Raw genomic sequence first — 18,862 nt, forward strand, 5'->3', positions numbered from 1 at the left:
GAGCTTAATCTGAGACGATTCTATCCGACGCCGGGGTTGTATCCTGTGTGGCTTAGTGGATAAAGCATCAGCACGTAGAGCTGAAAACCCGGGTTCAAATCCCGGCGCCGGAGGGAATTTTTCTCCGTTCCATTACTCTTTCATCGTATGATGACGCAGAATATCTGCATGGAAATATCATATGCACTTCGGTACTTAAAATAATATATATGACATGCGTAAATCACTTCGTGATTTAAGACGGCGCTTATTCCGTCGGATCCCGGCCAACTAGTCACTCATAACGAGTGCACCTCAGCACATGTGTGGACTTCGGTCCTACGTTCATAGACATCTACGACGTAGTGCAGAGGGCGGCCACTAGAGGGAACCCAAGAGTTGGAGCTTAACCTGAGACGATTCTATCCGACGCCGGGGTTGTATCCGGTGTGGCTTAGTGGATAAAGCATCAGCACGTAGAGCTGAAAACCCAGGTTCAAATCCCGGCGCCGGAGGGAATTTTCCTCCGTTCCATTACTCTTTCATCGTAAAATTTGTATGTGTTTGTCAAATGCTCATCATCTTGCTTACGAAAAGACACATTTCAGTACCAATAATTTATTTGGGAAAATTTCAGTATAAGGATACCTCGCTAACAATTATTTTAAAATAAAAAAAAGCAATTCGTCTGTGTATGTCGAATACGCATCATCATGCATACGAAAAGGAAGTTTTTAGTGCCAATTTATTTTGTGTGCACAAGGTTGGCATTTTGGAGTAAGAGGGAAAGGAAAGTGTCCTTGTTCTGAAATTTATCCATTTATTTTGTGTTCACAAGGTTGGAATTTTGGAGTAAGAGAGAAAGGAAGGTATCCGTGTAATTTCTCTTAATTCAAACGTAAATAGCCTAATTGTCCAAAACGTCATGTAGGTCCTAATAGTTTCAAACGGCAAATCTATAGCTAATAAGTGATAATCTCGCATTCTACAAAATGGTCATTTAGTTTTAATATATTATTACCGGCATAGAATAACTACTTTATTATTATGTTAACAAAATTGGACAGTTAGGCCTAAATAATATTTTGTCCTCAAGTAAAGTCCCGATCTTCCAAAGCAGAAACATGTAGGCTATAAAACATTAGTCTATTTTGAGAGAAAAAAAAAACATTTTTATGTTTCATCTACAAACTTACTCTTTCTACAATAACACGAATTCTGTTATTTCCGCAGTGATTTGCGTGTTCAAGATACATCATTTCATCTTCAATTCAATCAAGTACGTCAAATCGTGCCGCCATTTTGCTTTTCTCGACTTGACCATGTTCAATTCAAGATAATCGGTCCCACACCCGTGATCAAATTTGATCATCATCAACTCGCTTGTTTAACTTTAATCGAGATTGATACTCCGCAAATTGGCGTTGAAGATGATCAAGTGGCGACTTAACCATGGTCAAATTTTGATCGATAATTGTGCACACGGGCATTAATGTAGTAAGTTCCCTTCCACCCATTAGCCTCAGATTAGGAATTTAATAACCAAATCTTTGTAGAGAAGAAGAGAAAAATAATTTTTATTAGAAAAGCAAAAAAATAAAAAATAAAAGGAACTCTGCCTAATACGCAGACCTATAGGAAGCCCCGAGCTGTAGTGCTGGTGACTGTGTACGCTTGTACGGTAGCCTCGTATATCAATGCTGCTCTGTCCCTCGCGTCTCCAGCTTCTGGATTGCGATCCGCTTCTGGCGCCCACGCATCGATTAGCCGCACGTCCGTATTGACTGTGCATTTAGACACATGAAGGGTCCATAAAGGCTTACCATTGTGTTATATGAGCTATCAAGTTGCGGTCAATATGTCATTCTCTATAGAGGATATGTGCTCCTCTCAGTAGTTGATAGGCGAATATAATATTAGTAGAGCATCATGACCACCATCACCATCACCACCACCACCACCACCACCATCACCACCACCACCATCACCACCACCACCACCATCACCACCACCACCTCCTTCACCTCCACCTCCACCATTATCACCGTCACTATCACAACTTCATGTTTACACAATTAATGAAATCTATTACTTCTTCAGGTTGATTAGTCATTTCCATTTCCTCTATTACTTATTCCTTTAAACTGGAATAAGAAATGTTGCTTACCCGTTTGGGAGACCAGTTATGATATCCCGGTCCAGAACGCAAATCTAGTTGATTTTAATGAAACTTCGTACAGTAGTTACAGATAGCTTATCTGTTTCGTATACAAACTGTCATTGCATTTGTTTAGATCTAAGAGGAACTACCTCATTATAGAGGATGGATTAGGCAAAATTAATAACCCGTTCACCTAGCTACCAGATTTTCATGAAAGTTTGTTCAATAATTACAGGTAGCTTATTTGCTTCGCATATAACTCTCATTGCGCTTGTATAAGAGGAATTACCTCATTATAGGAGGGTGCATTTATACAAAATTAATTTGTTCATCTGTCCACCAGACTTTCATGAAGCTTTGTACAGTAATTACAGGTAGCTTATTTGCTTCGTATATAACACTCATTGCGCTTGTATAAGAGAATTATCTCATTATAGGGATGCATTTATGCAAAATTAATTTGTTCATCTGTCCACCAGACTTTCATGAAGCTTTGTACAGTAATTACAGGTAGCTTATTTGTTTCGTATATAAACTCTCATTGCGCTTGTATAAGAGGAAATACCCCATTATAGGTGGTGCATTTAGAGAAAATAAATAACTGTTCACTTGTCTACCAGACCTTCATGAAACTTTGTACAGTAGTTACAGATAGCTTAATTGTTTCGTATAGCCTATACACTCTCATTGCGCTTGTATAAGAGGAAATACCCCACTATAGGTGGTGCATTTAGAGAAAATAAATAACTGTTCACTTGTCTACCAGATCTTCATGAAACTTTGTACAGTAGTTACAGATAGCTTAATTGTGTCGTATAGCCTATAAACTCTCATTGCGCTTGTATAAGAGGAAATACCCCACTATAGGTGGTGCATTTAGAGAAAATAAATAACTGTTCACTTGTCTACCAGATCTTCATGAAACTTTGTACAGTAGTTACAGATAGCTTAATTGTGTCGTATAGCCTATAAACTCTCATTCCGCTTGTATAAGAGGAAATACCCCACTATAGGTGGTGCATTTAGAGAAAATAAATAACTGTTCACGTGTCTACCAGATCTTCATGAAACTTTGTACAGTAGTTACAGATAGCTTAATTGTTTCGTATAGCCTATAAACTCTCATTGCGCTTGTATAAGAGGAAATACCCCACTATAGGTGGTGCATTTAGAGAAAATAACTGTTCACGTGTCTACCAGATCTTCATGAAACTTTGTACAGTAGTTGCAGATAGCTTAATTGTGTCGTATAGCCTATAAACTCTCATTGCGCTTGTATAAGAGGAAATACCCCACTATAGGTGGTGCATTTAGAGAAAATAAATAACTGTTCACGTGTCTACCAGATCTTCTTGAAACTTTGTACAGTAGTTACAGATAGCTTAATTGTTTCGTATAGCCTATAAACACTCATTGCGCTTGTATAAGAGGAAATACCTCATTATAGGTGGCGCATTTAGAGAAAATAAATAATTGTTCACTTGTCTACCAGATTTTCATGAAACTTTATAGGCCTACAGTAGTTACAGATAACTTATTTGTTTCGTATAAACTCTCATTGCGCTTGCAAAGGCCTGAGAGGAACTACCTCATTAAAGAGACAAAATTAATAACTGTTTACCTTCCTACCAGATTTTCATGAAAATTGGTACACTAGTTAGTCTACAGGTAGATTAGGCCTATTTGTTTCGTATATAAAGTCTCATTGCGCTTGTATGAGAGAAACTACCACAATAAGCTTATAGGTGGTGCATTTGGACAAATTAATAACTGTTCACTTATATACCAGATTTTCATGAAACTTTGTACAGTAGTTACAGACAGCTTATTTGTTTCGTATATAAACTCTCATTGCACTTGTATAAGAGGTGTATTTAGATAAAATTAGTAACTGTTCACCTATCTACCAGATTTTCATGAAAATTTGTACAGTAGTTTCAGGTAGCTTAGCCTAATTGTTTCGCATATAAACTCTCATTGCGCTTGTATAAGAGGAAACGCCCCATTATATGTGGTACATTTAATGAAAATAAATTAGTGTTCACTTGTATACCATATTTTCGTGAAACATTCTATAGTAGTTACAGGTAGCTTATTTGTTTCGTATATAAACTCTCACTGCGCTTGTATAAGAGGAAGTACCTAATTATAGAGGTGTATTCAGACAAAATTAACAACTGTTCATCTATCTACCAGATTTTCGTGAAATTTTGTACAGTAGTTATAGGTAGTATATTTGTATTGTATACAGACTCTGAATACGTTTAAGAGGAATTGCTCCGTTACGGGAGATGAATTTACATAAAGTTAATAACTTCCTTCCTATATAACAGATTTTATTTATCGTTATTTGAATGTAAAAAGTCATTTTCCTTTGAAATTGAAGCGGTAAGATCAATAACCATTCAAGTACACTTCTGGCCATTCATTTTTTGCAAATTTGAAATTAAATTTTGGATATTTCCACAAGTGTTACGACTTTAAAAGTTGCTATACTACTTTGTATTGATCTCGAAAACAACCAGAAATATTACGTGCAAAAAATAATAATTAGGTAAGAAATAAAAAAAAAGTTTTTTGCATTTTTCTGGAAACCTATGTAAATGGACTTGAATGGTTATTGATCTCACCACTTCAATTACTAGATATGTAGTAATATATTGCACAGGAATCACTAAAAACTAGGATCAGATTGGAATCACAGAATTTGGTCCCGGAACTTCCTGAGTGCGAGTTTTAGTACTGAACCACCTTGCTCGGTTTTTTTAGAGCTTCATCGTTTAGTGTCATTTTACTTACAGTTTTATTATACAATTCTTTGTCGCTATCTTCAAGATGTCACAGTGTCTACAATGAATAGGCAAGATTATCATATTTTAATAACAATAAGTACTACGTTATTGCATTTTATGCGATGTCATTCGGTAATATAAATAGTTGCAAGTAGACCATCACAAGTCAGTGCGGCAAAATAAATAGAGAGACAATTAAAAGTTGGAATACTTGAGAGCACAATATTTAATGTGCCTTTGTAAGATTTCTCTTTTTGTTTCGGGAGCGTCGGGGGGAGGAAAACCTGCACAAAAGCTCGTTAGCGTATGCTGCACTTTTAATTTATAATCTCTTATGTTTGCTTTCCAAATATTGTAATTGAATTTAAATATAAATTCATTCGTTCCTCGCGGACTCAGATAGAGAGAAGGGAAGCGAATGTCACTGACATTTTCTCTCTGTACGTTTTCTTTATTATGTTCCAAATTGTACCTATTACTGTTTATCCTCAAGTTAAATCCCTTGGTCTAATTTGAAACACATACATAGACTAAAATTAAATAGGCCCTAAAAGAGAAGAAATGCTGTTGCGAAATCATTTGGAGTCCATATCAAGATAGGCTATAAACGGAAATAAACTGGCAAATCAAGCCGCCAAATAATCAATATCATTATCAAATATAAATACGAGTATTATTGACTAGGGACCATATTCTGACCTTGAAAGTACGGAGATAAGGTTAGTTATACATAGACTATATTGACGTGACATCATGTTTCGCGCGCGACAAAAAGTATTATTAGGGAACACTTGTATTTTGTTTGTGACGCAGTTGATGTTCTATTCATGATACAAAACTATACCTCGCAGACTGTTCACAATGCATTATAGTGATCAAGACTGTTACTACGATGACTTTTCCTACAATTTAAATTATTTATTCATTCATTTATTTGATTTATTTTTTTATTGGCGGAGTTAAGGCTATAAGACCTTCTCTTCCACTCAACCAGTATAAAAATACATAACAAATATAAATAACAGCAACACAGTAAACGATGGAATGATAATAATAATAATAATAATAATAATAATAATAATAATAATAATAATAATAATAATAATAATAATAATAATAATATGTGCAAAATGTAGATGTGTTTAATTACATGTAATTCTAACAGTTAAACAATTACAATTTAGTGTTAAATAAGATATTTTGGACTTGCGTTGACACTCTAGCTCCATCTCACTTGCCGAATACCTCCAGACACACAGCATCTGCTGCTGAATTAGCCGTGAAAAAGAAAGTCAATAAATATGCTCATCTTTTAGACAATTATATCTTTGTCTCCTTTGCTGTGGAGACCTTCGGTCCTTGGAGTCATGACGCTAAAGTTTTGGTATCTCAAATCGGCCAAATTTTGATCTCCATTAGTGGTGATCGCCGTTGCACTACTTATTTGCGTCAACGCTTAAGTATTGCTATTCAACGCGGAAATGCAATGAGCGTTTTGGGTACTCTTCCAGAGTCCAGCCCTTTGGACGAACTTTTTCTCCTGTAATTTTTTTTTTTATCTCTATGTAAATGTTTATATTTAGTGTAATTGTAACGGTGAAAATATTGTTAATCCAATAATTTTTTATTTATTTTTTTTTTCATAAGTGTATATTATTTTTGGGAGTGTTTTTGTAAGTAATTTTATGAGGTTGTTATTGATATGCTGATAAATTATTTGTAATGATATTTCATTATATAACATATTGCAATTATTAAGTAATGATCAACATAATGAAGGAAAATTGATAGACCTATATTAAAACTAAAAATCATATCTTACGGAAGTGGTATTTGAAGAAAGATCATATTCTAGAGACGAAAAGCAGTTTTTTGATAATCGGCTTTTGAAAGTAGTCTAGTCTGCTAGCCTCTTTACATTATGTACACTAAAATACGCTATTATTGTTATTATTATTATTATTATTATTATTATTATTGTTGTTATTATTATTATTATTATTATTATTATTATTATTATTACACTATCATAAAATGTGTAGGCTTACATTTATCAAACATATTTACACTATTTACAAATAAGCAGTCTATACTTACTTATTTACTTACTTATATACGAGTACTTACCGAATATTTGACGCTATAGACGAGGTGATTATGTCGTAATAATAGAATTAAACTCTATTTTGTCTTTCACTTCGTATAATGAAAAAGAAAGGAATTTATGCGACAGCAGTTGGGTAGACCGAAATGGTCTCAAGTGGATGTCCCGTGTCGTGCGAATCTCTTGTCAACGATCGAGGACATAAAATGCTGTGCTAGGCCTGTATGATGTTGTTAACCTGTGACTTGTTTCAGCATGTGTTTGTCTCTCACTTCTGACGATTTCTTTTCGTAACTGAGTGTACAGGAACCGTACTCAGAATGAACTGAGTGGTAATGGTACAGTTACTCAAACAAGATGAGGGGAGAATCGTGACAAATATTTGCTAAAGCAATATTTTTGTATCATTGTAGAAATATCACCCTATATTGACCAGCAATCCTTCCCTCATCTTAAATGAAGTGCGTAACTCATGATACATTGAGTCCGCGTCTGTTTCTTGGAGTAAGAAGTGGGATTCACACTGAGAAGGTACGGTAAACTTTAATTTAAAGTTCAGAATTTCCGTTTATTATAACAAATTAATCATCCAGTACTGTGGCTTAGATTACAAATCTGGCTGATCCTAATTCGATTCCTGATTGTGGCAAGGAAAGATTGGAGAATGCTGGGTTGGACATAACATTTATGTATGTATGTATGTATATGTATGTATGTGTGTATGTATGTATGTACAGTATGCATGCATGCAATGTATGTGTGTATGTATGTATGTACAGTATGCATGCATGCAATGTGTGTGTGTGTATGTATGTATGTATGTATGTATGTATGTATGTATGTATGTATGTATGTATGTATGTATGTATGTATGTATGTATGTACAGTATGCATGCATGCAATGTATGTGTATGTATGTATGTATGTACAGTATGCATACATGCAATGTATGTGTGTATGTATGTATGTATGTATGTATGTACAGTATGCATGCATGCAATGTATGTGTGTATGTATGTATGTATGTATGTATGTATGTATGTATGTATGTATGTATGTATGTATGTATGTATGTATGTATGTATGTACAGTATGCATACATGCAATGTATGTGTGTGTATGTATGTATGTATGTACAGTGTGCATGCATGCAATGTATGTATGTATGTATGTATGTACAATATGCATGCATGCAATGTATGTGTGTATGTATGTATGTATATATGTATGTATGTGTGTATGTATGTTGACAATTAGTTTACCTTCCATTGAGATCACGTGTTTGCCAGTGAGTCTGACTGTCAGATAATGACAATTTGTCTTCCTAAAAATATGACTTCCACTGCTTGTCGATGTCTAGCTTTTGTTAGGAATAAAAAAACGTCCGGCAACTGAAAGCCTTGATAGAGTTAGTTGGGAGGCCCGAGGGGAAAAGACCTTTGGAGAGGCCGAGACATAGATGGGAGGATAATATTAAAATGGATTTGCGGGAAGTGGGATATGATGATAGAGACTGGATTAATCTTGCTCAGGATGGGGACCGATGGCGGGCTTATGTGAGGGCGGCAATGAACCTCCGGGTTCCATAAAAGCCATAGGCCTAAGTAAGTAAATTGCTAATTAAGTAAATTGCTGATTATAATAAATGATTGAGTGATAAAATGAAACTCCTATGTACCGAGGACATACTCTGAAAAAGGAAAGAAGCTCAGTTAAAATTTGAATTTTTTAGAATGTTTTTTGTGGTTTTTCACAACTTTTTAGAAGTGGAGCTACTTCATTTTTGCAGGGAGCTCTTCAATTGTAGTTTGGTAAAAAAATTTTAAGTTTTTCTTGCTTCCCGAAAAATGATTTCAGATGTACTTAAGGGGTTAGGTACAGCTTACAGCAGTAAAATTTTGGAAATATTCAACTTTTTTTTTTCCTCCATTACTGTATCCTGTACAATAATGAAAATTAGTATGTGTAAAACACTGTCTTTCTGCTATATGGAAAAATATTTTTACGATTTAAAAAAATTATTTACATTTTTTTTTTTTTTTCAAAATTCATTTTACTGTGCAGTGATGAAGCGTTTCCCGCATAACTAAAAAACTATCCGATATTCTGTGATGAAATTTTTTGTATGTATTTATGCTTGTGATATCTACAATATGATCCAAAATCACATCTCTAACTGTGATAGACTGTCTGATAAAAAATAAATTCATTTTAAAAAATGGTCAAATATTAGGCTAGTATTTTCTTCTAACACGAAAATAAAAAAATATATATATTATTTATTAGAGAATGTTGTTGTTGTTTTCTAATGCCAGGCGTTTGACAATAAAGTCATTTGACTTCTTGCACTCCAATATTTTTCAAGGATATTATCATGGTCAGCCACTGAAGCTCAGATTTTGAGGTGTTCCGAATCCATTTCCTGGTTTGAGTTGCACAATGGGCAGTTAGGGGACTGATATATTTCAATTCTATGCAGGTGTTTGGCCAAACAATCATGGCCTGTTGCCAATCTAAATGCAGCTACAGACGATTTTCGTGGTAAATCGGGAATTAACTGTGGATTATGATGCAGAGAGTTCCAATTTTTCCCTTGAGATTATTATTAGAGAATGTAGTTGAAAGAGCATGATATTGTAAACATGAATATCAGCAATAAAATAAAAGAGAGAGAACATGAAAAAGTTAACAAGTTTATGAGTTATGAGGGAAACGCTTCATCACTGCACAGTGAACTGCCATCTTTTTGAATTTTGAAAAATATATAAATAATTTTTTGAACCGTAAAAATATTTTTTTCTTATAGCAGAAGGACAGTGTTTTGCACATACCAGTTTTCATTTTTGTACAAGATACAGTAATGGAGGGAAAAAATGTTGAATATTTCCAAAAATTTTACTGCTGTAAGCTGTACCTAAGCCCTTAAGAAGTTTCGAAACTCACCGTCTCACTCATGCAGGTTATCCATCCACTTACAGTCACTAAGATCGAATTATCGTCTAATAACCAGATAACATTTGTTTTACTAGCAATAATGATAATATTAATGAACTGCTACATGCCATAATAGGAGCTCATAAGGCTTTAATTGCTTTCATGTATTAAATCCTGTGGTTTTTATGTGTCCTGAAATATCGAGCATTTTGAATTGAACTTGACTGTCTGCTTTTACCATTTTAACTGGAGCTTTACTATTCATTCAGAGAAGACCCTGAGACTAAGTTATTCTACTGTTTGCGTGGCGGATAACAAAATCGTAAGCCGTCCTTAATGACAGAACATATTATGTTGGAATCATAACATTCAAATCTTCATATTATCTCAATCGTAAGCAATTTTACTGAGCGAACAATATAATTGAGGGGGAAAGCAGTGGAACCATTGTTGATTTTTGCAAGCGATTATTAAGTAGCTATATGGAAAACAGTCTAGCTGTACGCTATGTCAAAATTCCTAGTTTAATCTGTTTGGGATTATAAAGGATAGCACACGTAAGCAAAGTCATCGCAGTACGCCGTCCTCCCTTGGAGCGGTTTAATAAGCTAGCAGAAGGGGTGAAATGGGGATGACGCTGTTAACATACCCTACATTGCGTTATGTTAGCAGGGATTAGTTTAGAGATTTGTATAGGTCAAAGGGGAGAAGCGTATATAGTAGAAATAACTTTCGGACTCTGTATGGGTTCTCTTTCATATCATAACTCCAAAATGTGAAATATAGGCCTAAGCACGATGCACGAAGCATATGGAATTAGTTCATACAGATCCCTTTTAGTTTTAAATCGCTGTATCAACTGCAAAGTTATTAGGAGTCGAGTAGTATTTTATTTAACGATGCTTTCAACTGATGACTAAAGTCTGGATTTTTGTGCAATATTACTAAAAATATGTAACTAAAATCTCAAAATATATACTAAATAATATATGGGCCTAATATACGCGCCAAAGGGCAGGTCTTTCACTGCAAATCCAGCATTCTCCAATCTTTCCTATTTTCTGCCTTCCTCTTAGTCTCCGCATATCGTTGGTGTTCGTGCAAAATGTCGTATGTTTTTTATTTTAGTAGGTTATTTTACGACGCTTTATCAAACAGCTTAGGTTATTTAGCGTCTGAATGAGATGATGGTGATAATGCCGGTGAAATGAGTCCGGGGTCCAGCACCGAAAGTTACCCAGCATTTGCTCATCTTGGGTTGAGGGAAAACCCCGGAAAAAACCTCAACCAGGTAACTTGCCCCGACCGGGAATCGAACCCGGGCCACCTGGTTTCGAGGCCAGACGCGCTGACGGTTACTCCACAGGTGTGGACTGTCGTATGTTAAAATTACCTACTTTTCAGGAAAGGGGGAAAAACTGAATATTTTTGTTGGTTTCAGATCAATTATTTTGAAACTAAAAATATTATCATAAAACACATCTCGTGATATTTTGCAATTAGACCCTATATGTGAGCACCAAAATAATGCATGTCTAGAGGGGAAAAAATTGTTAGAATTTTTTGACATATGACATTTTGCACGAACACCAACGATATGATCCACTTATCTTAATTTCGTGGTCTTCCTCTCTTCCGATAGCCTTGAGGGTTCCACGGAATGCTCTTTTCGTAGAGTATGTCCAATTCATTTCCACTTTCTACTCTTTATTTTGATGTCTATAGATTCTTCTTGTGTTTGTTTCTAAAGGTCTCCATTTGTAATATTACATTTGGCCAGAAGATTCATTTGATCTTCAGTAAAGATCTATTTATAAACACTATGGGTAATCTCTGAGGTGACTTTCCAAGGACCCTTCTCTTAGCACAGGAATGCTCTACCGACTGAGCTACCCCAGGAACTATACACGACACCGTTACAGTTTTTCCTTTATATCCACACAACTCAAATGGGCTGACAAGACGCCAGAACCCAACTTTGAGTGCACACAAATTCTGTGTGACGTAAATTGTGGCTTCCTGTTAACGTACCTTCAGTAACGAATATATTATGCATATCTGGCTTTCAGATAGTAGCTCCCTGTAAAGAAGGTTTGAAAAATTTCAAGGAAAAATTGTTCCGGGGACGGGTATCGACCCCGAAACCCTTCGCTTTGCGCACGAATGCTCTATCGACGAGCTACCTCAGGAACTATACACGACCGGAATAATTTTTCCTTGAAATTATTCAAACCTGCTTTACAGGAAGCTACTATCTCAAAGCCAAGTTTCACATTCACATAGCATCACCGTCTTGACATTTGAAGTGTACAGGAAAAAAACCTCATAAGTCACATTTTACTATTTTTACAGGAAAGCGAGATAAAAGTTTTAAGATTCTTTATGTTCTGTTGTCTTTGGATTATCATTCTTCAAATTCCCTTGGAGTAATGAGGTTGTTATTATGTACAGTTAAACTATACAAATCTACACTACCTGAGCTATTACAGAAAATCGATAATTTTTTACTTATCACGTTTTTACCCTGTACTGTTAATTTGTTTTGTACATGCGGAGTTGAGTAGACATTGAAATTTCTTGAAATTCCATAGCGGATAAACTTGTATAGGCCTAAATGCTGCATTTTCTTCATGAATCCTCATTTTGACGTCAGCTGTTACTCCACCATCTTTTATAACCACACTGTTAAGATCGTAAGCAACGGTTAAGATAGGTTATAGGCCTAAACAGTCTAAAAATGAATAATAAGTGCATCTTACCTATTCACAAGATACAAGGTTATGTTCAAAGTATCCTCCTTCTGCTTCAGAAACTTACATTTTTGACATCTCTGAAGATTATTCTTAAAGATTCGACTATTCTCTTCTTAGTAAATAGGGCCTATTTGAAATGGCTTGTCGCATATTTTCTTCTACATTTTGCACAACTAAAAACTAGCTGCAAAATGTATAGGCCTACACCAGGCCTGCAGAACTCGCAAGTAGGGGAAATATGACGTCAGCCTCACTCCACTTCTATTGGGGATGATCGACTTCCGCCGCGAGAATGAATGTTGATGCAGCCGAGCGTAACTAGAACACCGTGACCGCACAGGTAGAAAAGGTGGGTGGGGTAAGAAAGGAGAGGAAAGCAGTCGCTCTCAAGAGCTGCAGTTCTGCAGGTCTGGCCTACACCATTCTCAAATAGGAATAAAAAAAATCACAATAACTTGAACTAAACTACGCACGAGTGAGTAGGCCTAATCCCTTTAGTGTTGTCCACACTTGTGGAGTAACGGTTAGCGCGTCTGGCCGCGAAACTAGGAGTCCCGGGTTCGATTCCCGGTTGGGGTAAGTTACCTGGTTGAGGTTTTTTCCAGGGTTTTCCCTCAACCCAATATGAGCAAATTCTGGGTAACTTTCGGTGCTGGACCCCGGACTCATTTCAACTCCATTATCACCTACATCTCATTGAGACGCTAAATAACCTAAGATGTTGGTAAAGCGTCATAAAATAACCTAGTAAAACTAACCTTTAGTGTTCTCGAACAATTAGAAAAAATACAATAGCTTTGACTACACTACGCACGAATGAGTAGTCCCTTCAGTGTTCTCAAACAATAACGGATACTTGTGGATAGTATAAATTCCTTAATTCCTGAAAATGTTGTCCGATATTGGGAAGTTTGCCTGTTTATTAATCAGTGACATAATATTCTGCATCCTTCCCTCACCCTTATATCATTACTAGAATTAAAATTTAAGAAATGGGAAGCAAATCCTGCAGACTAAGGTACAAAGATCGAATTCAGACTCATCACTCCTTACCCACAGATTCCATACACGAATCTTTCGGTACGCACTGTTTCAGTAGTGAATGGAAAGTTTAATCACTTTAGATTGCTTTTTTAAATCCCGTTTTATTGACTGAGATTATTTTTTTTATCTTTTTTGCGAGCTCAATTTGTAGCGAAAAAAAGGTCGTCGATTTAAAAAATGAACCTAGCGTTGCTGACACTAGTGACATTTGGCAGGGGCGCGGAATTCCACTCGTGAGCTGAGTGTTCGCTGCCCGCTCCGACCCGCCCCCCCTCCCCCGTTGTAGTTTTAATTATGTGCAGTGTTTGGAGAGACGCCCCGGCACGTCTCTGGAGCTCCCTTCCCCACATTGACCTTGATGGCTGAAGTTCGTGTAACATTTGTGTTTTCGGATCGCATAGGCCTAAGCAAAGTCGTAATATCGACATAGTAAAACCTTTCGTAGTACCATCTATTCCTGTGGTGCGGGATGTTCTTCCTAAATAGAATCTTCCAAACTAATTTTTATTTTATGTAGCTTAAAAGAAACAGCCATTGACAGTACACAATAATTACTTCGGAATGTTATGCAAGTAAGTGACTCCAAAGTATATAATATACAAGGTGTTAAGAAAAATGGATGTAAAATTTTGAGGGGTGGTATTAGGGATCAAAACAAAAAGAAGTCCAATAAACATGAGTCATAAATTAATAGTTTTTTTTTTTACGAAAAACGTACTCTGCTTCCTTCACAATACACACAGCTCGTTCCTGGAATTCCTTGTCACAGGAAATCAGGAGCAGTCGGAGTCTAAAATCTTTTAAGTACACTGTACTTAGAAATGTTTTTAATGAACAGAACTAGACTCTTGCGGAAGTTTCTAAATAGTCTTAAATGACCAAGTTGTTATTTTTTTCTCCTCTCTCTTCTTCTTTTTTTCCTTTTATTTTTTTATTATCTTGATATATTACTTAATCATTTGTAGTTGTATGCCATTTAGTACGACTTTGCTAATCAACATTTTATGTCTTGTAACCCACATGTATTCTCCTATTAGTATATTAACTGTATAATATATCTCAAGTGAATTAATCGTCGAATTTATCTCGAGCATTTTAGGTCTTATAAATTGTGTATTTGTGTGTGTATGTGTGTGTGTGTGTGTGTATTCATCTTATGTTATGTAACTGATTTTGATTATGTGTAATTTTCTACTTTATTTTATATATTATGCAACCGATCTTGACTATTTGTAATTTTATATTATGTAACTGATCTTAACTATTGTAATTTTCTACTATATTTTATGTAATTTCTAAGGTATTTTCTTTTGTGTTGTTTTGTAATCTAATTTTGTATTTCATGTATATTATTGAAACCCGGTTGAGTGGAAGAGAAGGCCTCATGGCCTTAACTCTGCCAGGCAAAATAAACCTACTACTACTTTGAGATTCGTGTGTAGGTGACAGGTTAGGACCTAATAGGGCCACGCATACTATTCCCTAGATTAACTTGTTCTCAGTATCGGCATTTGTTAGCTAACCAATTGCCTGTCTCGCTGGAGGAAGTGCCATACCATAAAAAACTACAAATGTGGTTTATGTCCATTTCTATAACAGAGTCAGACATAATCTAACACGGGTATTTAATCTGCGATGGATTGGTTGGGGAGATTCTGCACCATGGCCTGTTCGTTCCCCAGATCTTAATCCCTTGGACTTACCTATAGTTATGGGGACACTTAAAAACCTGAGTGTATGAACATCCATTGAAGATACCCAAATGCTACAAGAACGTGTGTTTAACGGGTGTCAGCACATCCGAGACCAACCAGGCTGTTTGAAAGGTTGTGTGGTTTCCTAAGACATCGAACAGAAGGATGTATTTTTTTTAATAATAATAATAATAATAATAATAATAATAATAATAATAATAATAATATTTATTAATACTATACACTTGAGCTACATTAGGCATTGCAGACCGAAAGAGCAGAAGTTCGTGCTCGGGCGCAGTTCAGATCAGTTATACAAAATATATCACAAAATTACGAGAGTTCATTGAGCACAATAACATTAATAAATGGTAAAATAATACAGCATGTAATAACAGGGTCTATATACAAATAGAAAATACAGAAGTACATGAATATTAGAGTAACAATTTTTAACTCAATTAGCTTAAACAATTAAATAATTAATCTGATTTGTTTCTTAAATCTATGTGTGTTAAGTGTAGACTACTTAGCTCAGGGTAAGCTCTAATTAATGTATTATATATTTTGGGTCCAAAATTTCTGCTGTGTATGATGAATGAAAGTCACATCGATCATCTGGTATGAACAAATTAAGTTCTAATATCTCAGAAGATATTAATTTCAGTACACGTGTTTATTAGACCTTTTTTTTACTTGTTTTGATGAGTTCTACCACCATTAAAATATTAGACCTTTTTTTTTCAACACCCTGTTTTTCTCTAAAATAAGAGAACATATCTAAAATACCCGGTTATTGATAAGTCTGTGAAAATATCTTCTGGTTGTCTAATATTTTCACTTATTCTACGTAAAATTCAATATAGGCCAATTGTAACCTGATACTAGGCCTGTATAGATGTTTCGCCTTATGCTGGCAGCTCTGTTATAGCCTATCCTTGGTGCTGTGAGATATTTGTTGTTTCTCAGAATCGGTTGAAATAAGAGGTCAGGAATTCTAAGCATTGCGTATAATTGTAGGGTGTAAAAAGTCTACTTTCACCTGTCTTATCATACTACTAAGAAAGAGTATTTATCTTGTGTGTGAACATGGTTTTAATTACACTCTGATTGTACTAGACTATCGTTGGAAATTGTACAGCTAAAACAGTTAAACATTTGTTGAAAAATTCCATTTTATCACAACTGTTAAGATGTAGCTACGTTAAATTACCCAGACGAATTTACTAATGTAGTATCTGATTCCAGACAGAGCTCCCTATGTTCTCCTTCGTGAAAGTTGCTGCCATATTTAGAGAAATAATTTATAAAACTCAAATAGTTTGGATAGACGAAAGTAAAATATCGCATAAAGTCTTCTAAAAGCTTGAATATCTTGTGTTATTGAATTATTATTGTACGTTAAAATCGTTGTGTCATAAATAATATATATATTACTTAAATTGTACAAAACTATAGTTTCAATTAAATGCTTTAAATTAATAAAATTAACGGGACAAAAATTTAACACTTGCGACCGCGACAGGACTCGAACCTGCAATCTTCGGATCCGAAGTCCGACGCCTTATCCATTAGGCCACGCGGTCATGTTTGGGTACGCAATTATCTTTTTCTTTTCATCGGGTAACGCGTGGAAAGTCCTCCTGTGACTTGTTGATAGCCGCATACATTGAACGCTCTATCTTTACTGTGAACTGGACTGGTAAGTCCAAATAATTAAGTTACAGCAGGTTGAAATGGTCGTTTGCCTTGCATTTTTTCAGAATATGTTTTGTACTGAAATTAAACGAGAGAAAATCGAACGAATTCGCAAATAAAAAATATTGTTTTTCTGATTCATTTCTGTTCCAAGATGCGTAACGCATTTAATATTAGTTTATACTTTAGGAAACGGAGTCTTGTACTATTAAAGCAAAAGAAGTGTTGGCCACACTTCATACAAAGCACTTCACTAGTCTCTTCGTTAGTTCTTTCTCTAGAGATCCGCAAAATACGTTTTTTTTTTCTATTAAAAGCTTCCTTGGCCATTGCTATCCTTCTTTTGACTTCCTGGCAGCAGCTCATGTTACTGCTTATAGTACACCCCAAGTATTTGAAACTGTCCACTTGCTCTACTGCCACATTTAGAATTCTCAAGTTTACCTCCTTTATTTTTCTTCCTATGGCTATGGTCTTCGTCTTATTTGTATTTATATTTGCATTTGCATATTGAAGAAGTGGTTCGTAAATTAATTAGATACACAACTTACTGAATACAATTTTTATTTGGATAATTTCGTGATCAGTATGGAATTAAATTTAGATTTTAATTTAAACGAACTATTTCTTGTGTGTGCGTACATAAGAGACATGTTCATTGTTCATTGCTGTCTCCTATTTTGTAGCGGAAGGAAGGTCACTGCATTTCCTCTTTCTTTACGGGTGAAAAAATTTAAGCGAAATAATATTATCACTGGCAAAATGAGATCGCATTTTACGTGTCAGACTTATTGAGGAACACGTCGTCAAGTAGTGGCGTGTAAATAATATAAATTTAAAAAGTAACTATCGACCGCGACAGGATTCGAACCTGCAATCTTCGGATCCGAAGTCCGACGCCTTATCCGTTAGGCCACGCGGTCATGCGGATTTCTCCCTTCATCACTTGTAATTACACTAGAGACGAAGGCGTCCGTGCGGCGGAAATCGAGATTCGGAACTGCTCCTCAACATTATTTGTTTCATATTAGTCTAGGCGTAGCCTATTATGTAGTGTGAGATGGAAATCGTACTTTCTTTTTTTGAGATAAAAATAGCAAGCAGCGAAACTTATAGTACGGTATTACACTAATTTAACATTTGAAAGACAACTCCTAATATTCACTCCTCCTCTCTTCACCCCTCTCACTACCTCCTACCCACACACACATACTCCCTCCTATATATACAAAGCAATCAATTTATTCTTTCTTACGTAACTGCTTACTATCTTTGAGTCCACGCCTGTGGAGAAACGGTTAGCGCTTCTAGTCGTGAAACCAGGTGGCCAGGGTTCGAATCCCGGTCGGGACAAGTTACCTGGTTGAGGTTATTCCGGGGTTTTCCCTCAACCCAATATGAGCAAATGCTGGGTAACTTTCGGTGTTGGACTCCGGACTCATTTCACCGGCATTATCACCTTCATCTTATTCAGACGCTAAATAACCTAAGCTGTTGATATAGCGTCGTAAAATAACCTACTAAAATAAAAAAAATATGTATTCGAACCCATCGATCTGTAGTTATACTGTTACTATTATTTATACACTAAAGGTTTAATATTACTACCAATAATATTTATATCCCAACTAATATTTTAAATAAACTATTTTCTGACATTAAAAATATTATAATTATAATATTAACTGCAAGAATACTTTTCA

General features: G+C 35.5%; 2 non-coding genes across 2 annotated transcripts; both read right to left on the reverse strand.

The window, feature by feature from the left end:
• Window positions 1–16,974: 16,974 nt before the first annotated feature.
• Window positions 16,975–17,047, reverse strand: TRNAR-UCG (transfer RNA arginine (anticodon UCG)). The gene has a single exon. It is a non-coding gene; the product is annotated as a tRNA-Arg (tRNA).
• Window positions 17,048–18,009: 962 nt separating this feature from the next.
• Window positions 18,010–18,082, reverse strand: TRNAR-UCG (transfer RNA arginine (anticodon UCG)). Its single transcript has one exon. It is a non-coding gene; the product is annotated as a tRNA-Arg (tRNA).
• Between the last annotated feature and the right edge of the window lie 780 nt (window positions 18,083–18,862).

This window comes from Periplaneta americana, chromosome 17, assembly GCF_040183065.1.
Source record: "Periplaneta americana isolate PAMFEO1 chromosome 17, P.americana_PAMFEO1_priV1, whole genome shotgun sequence".
Classification (NCBI taxonomy): domain Eukaryota; kingdom Metazoa; phylum Arthropoda; class Insecta; order Blattodea; family Blattidae; genus Periplaneta; species Periplaneta americana.